Here is a 9,654-nt window from a genome sequence, read left to right as displayed (position 1 = left end):
TTACATTCTGAAATCCTGGTGTTGGAACTATGAGCTAATGCGCTGGACTGCAAAGTTGGTTTGAATTGCAAGCTCACCAGCTGCTCCTCAGAAACCCTACACATTCAGGGTCGCAATGGTTCAGAACCGACTCGACAGCACTTAACAACAACAACAACAGTTTATATTCTATCTAGAATACAAAGAAAGACCATAAATTAAATATGCAAATAAAACACATAACTTAGAGAAAAATAAAACAGAAGGTCTCCAGGGTCAGGAGTATGTAATTTTAAAGGAGATGATCAAGGTGACTTGAACAAGTAAGCTTCCAGTTCTGACTCAACACAAACTGAACCTGGGAAAGTTTCCTTCTCTGGATTTCTTCTGGAAAATTAATAGTTGTTGTTAGGTGTCATTGATTCAGTTCCAATTCATAGCAACCCTATGTACAACAGAAACATTGCTGGACCCTGCGCCATCCTCACAATCGCTTGAGCCCATTGCTGCTGCCACTGTGTCAATTCATCTTGATGGGGGTCTTCGTCTATTTGGCTGACCTTTCACTTTACCAAGCATGATATCCTTCTCCAGTGACTAGTCCTCCTAATAATATGTTCAAAGTATGAGAGACAAAATCTCACTATCCTAGATTCTAAGGAGCATTCTGGCTGTAGTTCCAACACAGATTTGCTTCTTCTTCTGACAGTTGATGGTACTTTTAATATTCTTCTCCAGTGTCCTAACGCTAAAAAAAAAAAAAGTTCTTTTACTGCCTTCCTTACTCATTGTCCAACTTGGATTTGCATTTGCATGTGAGGCTATTGAAAATACTGTGGATTGTATCAGGCTCACCTGAGTCCTCAAAGTGACATCTCTGTTCTTCAACACTTTAACGAGGTTTTATGCATCCGATTTAAATAATGCAATGCATCATTTGATTTTTTGACTGCTGCTTCCATGAGTGCTGATAGTGAATCTGAGCAAAATGAATCCTTTCTTTACTTATTATGATGTTATTTATTGGTCCAGTTGTGATGATAGTTGTTTCTTTACATTGAGGTGCAACTCACACAGAAGGCTGTGGTCTTTGATTTTCATGAGCATTTTAAGCCCTCTTAGCTTTCAACAAGCAAGGTTGTATCATCTGTATATTGCAGGCTGTTCGTGAGTCTTCCTCCAATCCTGATACCACGTTTTTCTTCATATAATCCAACTTCTCAGATTATTTGCTCAGTATGGTAAAAGGAGCTCTGGTAGCACAGTGGTTAAGAATCGGGCTGTGAACCAACCACAAGGTCAGCAAATCAAAACTACCAGCCGCTCCGCGGGAGAAAGACGAGGCTTTCTGCTCCCATAAAGATTTACAGCCTCAGAAACCCTGTACAGGGTCGCTATGGGTCGGAACCGACTCAACGGCACTTAACAACAACAACAACAATGGTAAAAGAATACAACCCTTGCACACATCTTTCCTGTTTGTAAACCATTCAGTGTCCCCTTGTTCTGTTCGAATGACTACCTCTTGGTCCATGTACAGGTTCCTCACGTACAAGTTCCTGGAATACCCATTCTTTGCAATGTTATCCATAGCTTGTCAGGATCCAGACATCAAAAAGTCTTTGTAACATCTTTCTGGACCGAAATCAAGAAACTTTCAAAACAATTTTCTCCCACAGTAGGGTCCCTTCAGTCAATGAGGAATTACCCAGAGAACTGTGGGTTGGACTTCCCAGATGAAATACAGGACACCCAGTTAAACTTGAATTTCAAGTAAACAAAGAATAATGTTTACCATAAGTATATCTCAAATAGCACATGTGGTTGTTGTTGTTGTTAAGTGTCATTAAGTTGGTTTATAGCAACCCTGTATAGGGTTTCCGAGGAGTAGCTGGTGGCTTTGAACTACTGACCTTGTGGTTAGCAATTCAGACTTACCCTACAGTGCCACACCAGGACTCCAAATACTGCAAGGGATATACTATACTTAATGTTAAAATTATTCCTTGTTCACCTGCAATGCAAATCTAAAAGTCCACCCCATACAGAGATAATACAATGGCTATCCATGGGGAGAACAAATGGTCACTGCCTTCCAGAGCTCCGCCTGAGGTTAATACAGGTCTAGGGAGGTTCTAGTTAAATACCCAATGGAAAAGCGTCCAGCTCAGCACCCAGCAGTGGTGGATACCCACCAGTCCAGCTTCAAGGTAGAGTAGAAGCCAAAGCAGCGAAGACTTCAGTCACTAGACTGTTGTTGTTGTTAAGTGTTGTGGAGTAGGTTCTGATTCATAGCAACTCTGTATAGGGTTTCCAAAGAGCAGCTGGTGGGTTTGAACTGCCGACCTCAACATTCACAGTCGTGCTCATCCTACAGCACCACACCAGGAGTCCAAATGATGCCCTCTAAATCAGTGTGAATAGGGCTAAGTGTTAGAAAGAACTGGGAAACCTGGGTCCTAATACTGGCTCTGGCTTTTGCTGCCTGTGTATTTTTGGGCAAGTCCTCAGACCTCTCTGGGTAGTGATTGCCTCATCTCAGAATTGAGACAGTTGGATGAAATCACTCAAAGATCCTTCTCACCTCTGAGTTAAGGAAATATAATGTTTGTTTTGTTTGGGTCTAATTTCCTGGAAAGCTCCCTTTGCCCTTTCACCTCACTGGCTTGCCAGAGGTCAACTTCTGGCCCATTTAGCCCAGACAGTCCCTCAACCCCACAGGGTCAGGAGGAAGTTGACTGAGCATGTCACTGAGTCTAGGATAATAGTCCAGGAAGGTTTTAGTGGTTTTCTTTCCAGAGCTTTGCTCTTTCCTGGGTTGAGAAGCAGAACAGAGTCCAGCCCACAAACTCTATCATTCTCATTTGTTTTGGAAGGACTGGACCTGGAATCTCACACCCAGGTTTTTTTTTAAAAAGGTGATTTTCTATTCTTTCTTTCTTTTTTTTAAATGAAATGAAAAGCAACTCTCAAGGCTAGATTAGAAAACAAAACAAAAACAGAAATGAGAACAGCAAAATATCTGAAAGTTCCTGGCAGGTATTAGAAATGACCTTTTCATGGAATGCAGTTGAAGTAAAGCCATCATCTGCCTCTCCAGAATCCTCGCCTCAGCACATGCTGTGAGCAGCTGGGACATCTCAGCTGGCAGCAAGCACTGTTTTCTCCCCAGGGGTGAAATCAGTAGCCAAGGCAGTCTGCTCTCATGATCTGTCTTGTGGCTTATCTTAGGTGGGATAACTTCAGGGTGAAGAGGACTGGGACAGAGGAAGAGGTAAAGAAAGGGGCCGCGACTAGAGGCAGGGCATATACCTGTGCCTTTTCCAGTGACCTGTTGCTATGTAACAAACCATAGTGGCATAAAACAAAAGTTTACTTTTATTTTTCTTGGTTCAGTAGGTTGATGTAACTCAGCTGAGCAGTTAAGACTTTGGTCTTCTCGTGTGATTGTCCTCATATGGCAGCAGAAGCTAAGTCATCGGGAAACGTTAAGTAGGCTGGGCATCCAAAATGGTGTCTTCACACACACATCTGAGCCACAGGCTGGAAGAGCTGGAACAGCTGAGGTGAGGCTTGCCATTTCTCCCACTATTGCTTCTCTCTACATGGTTAGCTTGGACTTCCTTCACAATATGAAGATCTCACAGTAATGGTAATTCTGACAAGGTGGCTGACTTCCTCCTGATGGTGTTTCAAGTGTCCAAAGCAGAAGCTTCAAAGTTTCTTATGACCCAATCTCAGAAGTTACACAATGTCACATTCATTGCATGCTACTGATTAAGAGGGTCAGTCCAGATTCCATGTTGGAGGGACTACACAGAGGTATAAATTCTGGAAGGCATGGAGCCATTTTGGAGACCAGGTACCACCACATCATTGATGTGTGCTGGGGTTGGGGTGAGACACCACCACCAGCAATGGGGGAAGGTATCTATCATGCCAACTTCAAGTCAGAATAGAAGCCAAATTAACAAGGACAGTCATTTCACTCACTAGTACAAATGTATTGTTGTTGTTAAGTGCCATGGAGTCAGTTCAGACTCACAGCAACCCTGTATAGGATTTCCAAGGAGCAGCTGGTGAGTTTGGACTGCCAACCTTGCCGTTCAAACTGACCTTGCTGTCCAGTGCTTATCCTATAGCACCATACCAAGACTCCACTAGTACAAATGATGCCCTCAAAATCACCTAACAACAAATCATGGTGAATAGGGCTAAGTATCAAAAAGAATTGGGAAACCTAGGTCCCGATACTGGCTCTGACTTTTGCTACCTGTGTGTCTTACGGCAAGTTCCTAGATCTCTTTGTTTATTGATTGCCTTGTCTCAAAATTTAGACAGTTGGGTGAAATCACTCAAAGATCTTTCTCACCTCTAAGTTAAGGAAACAATGTTATGAGTTCTTCATCAAAAAAACATAATGTTATGAGTCTTTCAAGACGCAAGGACATAGATCCAAGAGCATTCTCAGAAGCAGGCATGAAAACTAAAAGTGCCTGGTTATCAGTTACCAGTTTTACCACCTTTCTCTAGCAACAGAAACGGCGTGGTTAAGTTGGTTCCTCAAGTTTAGGAGCTCTAAATCTCTTCCTGATTGTGTGGATAAGTACCTGTGTGTTGGCATTTGGGGGGTTCACGTGCATAAGTGTATGTGTGTGGGTTATGTCTGTGTGCATCTCTGTGCACCTGTGCATGTGTGTGTTTATGTGTATGAGTGTATGTATGTGGGTATCTGAGTGCATGCATGCACTTGTTTGAGTGTGCACGTGGGTCTGCTTTGCATGTATGCACATGTGTGGGTATAAATATTAGGCCAGTGTCCCACTGCACAATGTGTTTCTGCTTGAGAAGACTGCCAAATGGGTAGTTTATACTGGAAACAACCTAGAATATCTCACTATTTATATAGCTGTGTGTTGTATGGCCTTTTCATTGAGCTCTCATTCCAAATGCATGACATGTCCTTTTGACACCTTGAAGAAATGTTTCTCAGATGGCAGGTTGGGCACAGCCGCTCCAGGCTCCAAAAGGAAAACACACAGCCCTGAAAATTAAAAGTGATTTAGGTCCTCTTAGGAAATGCCTCCCTTCGGGCTGCTTGATGTAGTCATTTATTAAGCGACTTAATCAAGAAAGTAACTCAGTCACAGAGCAATTAAGTTGCTTTCCAAGAACTCCTGGATGCTCCCAATTACTAGTGGAGTAATGTGTTCATGATGGGATAGCCAGAGGAGAATCTCATTCCAGTGCTGAGGAATGGTTAGCTGCTCTGACTTTAGAGACTATGTTACTGGGAACATTTCCTAAATCATTGACTGTGGGGGAAACTTCCCTCTGATTAAATCCAAGCAGTTTTTTAAACTTAGTTTCATTTCACCAACCATGGTATGGGTTTTAGAGACCTAGCCTGCTCAAGTCCAAAGAATCTCAAGGATCTTCTGGCCTAACCAAGCTCATCATCTCACCATCAGAAAACAAAAAGAGAAGGTTAGGGTCCAAGACCACACACCTTGTGTTTGCTGATCTAGGACTAGGACTTGGGTCTCCTTTCTCACAATCCAAGGTTTCTAACTAGACAAGAGGTTGGAGTCCTGGTGTGGTGCTGTAGGACTGTTAACGACAAGGTTGGCAGTTCAAACGCATCAGTCACTTCTTGGAAACACTTTACAGGGTCATTATGTTCAGAACCAAATCTGCAACACTTACCAACAATAACAAAAGTGAAAAGGACTTCCCATGGCTCTTTGGGATTGTGAGCAGACATTCTAGATGCCCGTTGCCAGTAACCATACATGATTCCAGCGATGAGCAAGGTCAGATGGCCTCCTGTGCATATGTAGTGTGAATAAGTAAATGCCCAATGAGAGACTTTGTTAAAAAATATTTATTGAGGACAAACTTATTGAGCCCACCACTCGTCTGTCAGTTTGTTGTACTGTGTAGTGTCTTGTATGATTCTGTGATGCTGGAAGTTATGCCATCAGTATTTCAAATACCATCAGGGTCACCTGTAGTGGACAGGTTTCAATGAACTTTCAGACTAAGATTAGCAGGAAAGGTCTGGCAATGTACTTTTACAAATTAGTCAGTAAAAACCCTACGGATCACAACAAAATCTTTTCTGAACCAGTGCTGAAGAGGAGCCCTATATGGTAGATGACATTCAAAATGTACATTGGTCACAACAATGGATTTAAGCGTGTACCAGATTGGGCAACATTTCATTCTGTTGTACATGGGATCTCCATGAATTGGAGCTGACTAGGTAGCAATTAACAGCAACACTGACGGGGTGCCAGGAACTATGAGAGATAGTAGAACTACAGCAGAGAAGAGAACAACAAAGTCCCTGCGCCAAGGATGGAGCCTATGTTCTAAATGGAATGCAGAGGATGAGAGAATGAATGGATGAATTAATGGATGGATGAACAGATGGCTGGATGGATAGATTGGTGGGTGGATAGGTAGATGGTTACTACAGTTATAAGTATAAGAAAGAAATAATTTAAGAATAAGTTAGTATTCAGAATCTGGAGGTCCGCCTCTCCTTGCAAGCCTGCAACACAGACAGAAGCAACTCTAATCAGGTATTCTTCTACACAAAAGTCTTCAATGACTAGCTAGTCCTCCATAATCCATACCCTAGTCTCTCATTCCAACTGCTCGAATATTTGCTTCTTAATTCAAACAGGCCAATTTATCACAGTACCCCATCACCTCCACCACCAGAAGCTAGACTGCCTACCTGTGCCCTCTCTCTATTCTTCCAGTCCTCCTACCTCACTACCTGGTCACTCCAGGTGTATCCTCTACAAGTCCTGTGCCTTGTGGCACACCCCTAAGCACTCAACACACACCAGATTCGTCTTCCCAATGCCCAGCTAAACTGTCAGGCCATCAAGGATAGGAGCCGATGGCTCTTTGTAGTCATGAGTACTTTATCTTATGCATTCAAAAATATTATTTTGAGAACGAACTATAGACTTCTTTGGATGCCAAACGATCATAGGATCCCTGTGAAATCCATGTGTATTTAGGAGTTTTTCCTTCAATATAAGGAGCCCTGGTGGCACAATGGTTAAGCAACTGGCTTCTAACCAAAAAGGTTGGCTGTTTGAACCCACCAGTTGCTCCATGGGGGAAAGATGAAGCAATTTGCTTCATAAAGATGACAACCTTAGAAACCCACCCAATGAGGCCATTCTACTATGTCCTGTAGGGTCGCTATGAATTAGCACAGACTTGATAGCAGTAGGTTTAGTTTGGTCCTTCAGTGTAAGGTTACAATTGTTTTAAGGAATGGTTAATTCTTCATCTTTGACCTGCTCAGAGAGGCTCTGGGCAGACATCAGGGGGAGAGAGGTCACCTGGAGAACCCTAAGAAGTTTTGTTCTCAGTTTTCCCATCTATAACATGGGATGGCTAATTCAGTCAGCAGGAAGGGCTCCCACCCCATTCCTGATGGGTTAGGCAGTTGGCAAAGCTGTTCATACTTCAAGTGCCGGGGACTAGACCAGGCAGGTCACTGAAACAGTGGCTTCACAAAGTCTGCTGGACCCTCCGCACTCTCTGCACACCAGGATGAAATAGTTATCAAGATTATTTTATGAGGGGAGGCGGAAAGGAAAATTATTCACAGGCTAGAAAGTAGATAGAATCTTGGTGTGACTCTGTGGGTTAATGAGCTGGACTGCAAAGTCGGTTTGAACCACAAGGTCAGTGGTTCAAGCTCACTGCACCTCGAAAACCCTATACAGGGTCACGATGGTCAGAACCAACTCGACGGCACTTAACAACAACACCAACAAGGTAGACACATGTTAACATGGGTGACAGGACAGGTAATATGCAGCAAGAGGGAAGTTATCAGAGGAAAGATGCAAGTAGCGGGAGACAGAAAGAGGAGTGCAAAAGTTAGAATGAATAGAGAGAAATACTGTTAACCGTTGGTACATGGAGGGGATTGCTACCATTGTATGATTTCTTGAACATAAAACTGATGATCTGCTTTGTGAACCTTCACTCAATTCCTAATAAAAGGTTTAAAAATAATAATGATATGGCATAGTAATGGATATGCTTCTCTATTAACATTTTTTGAAGTCCTAGTGTAGTGCTGAGGATAAGCATTGTACTACTAACCTCAAGCTTGACGATTCAAACCCACCAGCCACTCCTTGGAGCTTCTCCTCCAGCTACCCAGGGTCACTATGAATCAGAACCTACTCAACATGAACAACAACATTCACATTTTTAATCGCAAGGTCTAGAAGATCAAATAAGAAGCCCAGGTGGTACAGTGAGTTGAGCACTGAGCTGCTAACTGCAAGGTCAGTGGTTCAAATCCACCAGCTGCTTCCAGAAAGATTTACAGTCTTAGAAACTCTATGAAGCCCTTCTACTCTGTCGCATGGGGTCACTATGAGTCACAATTGACTAGAAAGCAGAAGATTTAATAACTACCATAATTTCAAAATAGTAATGAGCATACATCTTTTAAGATACCTGCATCTACTGTAATATGAAATGAAAATATCTGTAGATGCTGGTAAAGAAATCATTGTTGCTGTTTCAAGTGCCATCAAGACGATTCCAACTCATAGTGACCCTGCATAGGATTCCTGAGGTGCGGCTGGTGAGCTTGAACCGCCGATCTTGTGGTTCAGACCAACATTGCAATCCAGTGCATTAACTCACAGCGCCATACCAGGACTCAAAATAAGTCACAGATATTGCTAATACTACTGTGGTTGTTAGCTACATTCTTGAAGGAAATGTTAAATTTCAGTTAGAAGTTACTAGGGGAGAAAAAGGTGTACATTTTTCCCAGGGAAGTTCACGAACCTTTGTTAGCATTTCCATAGGGTGATTAAATAACCACTCAATGGTGAAACTTTAGACAAAAGTCTGAGGTTTTCCTACCCCAAACTTAGTGCCCAGCACACTTCCACACACACACACAAATACGGAGAACTAAATCAAATCATCTGCCTTCATACTGCTGGCAGGAAGAAGATAGCGGCTCTGCCTATTCCTACTTAAAGGTTCAGCTCCTTCCTGAAAGCCAGGGGCTCTTCATAAAGGGGCTTTATTCTCATCTGAATGTGTTTGGAAGTCAAAGGAGGTGTAAGATAACAGGACCTGTGAAGGCTAGAGGAGACTTGTGCAGAGGCAGGAAGCCTTCAAGAACAGTTCATCCTTGTGAAAATATCCTGCTAAGGCACCACCCTGCTCAGGCACAGTGAGGGGGCCCTTCGGAAATGAATCTCTACCAGAATGAGCCAACTTCCCTACTGCCCTAGCCATCACTGAATAAAACACCAGTAAGGTGTCCTTGCATAGACCTGTGCTCTCCTCCCAGGTCGGGCTGTCTGCCCCACAACCTGGCCTGGAGGACTGGCCTGGAGGTGGCGCTCAATTGTGCAGGTCTGGAATAGCCGCCTGGCCATAGGGCAAGTCTGCAAGTTCCCTTCTCCCTTTCACTCCTGACAAATCTTGATCAGAGTATTCAACATTAATTAAAGTGTTATATAGCTCAGAATAAGGGTAAGGAGCTCTGGTAACATAGGTAGTAGTTACGAATCGGGCTGCTAACCTCAGGGTCAGCAGTTCGAAACTACCAACTGGTCCACGGGAGAAAGATGAGGCTTTCTGCTCCCATAAAGATTTACAGCC

At 43.1% G+C, this 9,654-nt stretch overlaps 1 pseudogene; it reads left to right on the top strand.

Moving 5' to 3' along the window:
- LOC102824036 overlaps positions 1-9,416 on the top strand; it is a 144,366-nt pseudogene extending 134,950 nt beyond the window's left edge.
- The last annotated feature ends 238 nt before the right edge of the window (positions 9,417-9,654 follow it).

This window comes from Chrysochloris asiatica, unplaced genomic scaffold (assembly GCF_000296735.1).
Source record: "Chrysochloris asiatica unplaced genomic scaffold, ChrAsi1.0 scaffold00024, whole genome shotgun sequence".
NCBI lineage: Eukaryota > Metazoa > Chordata > Mammalia > Afrosoricida > Chrysochloridae > Chrysochloris > Chrysochloris asiatica.
Note: the sequence above shows the minus strand (reverse complement) of the source record. Positions and strands in the feature narration are given on the sequence as shown.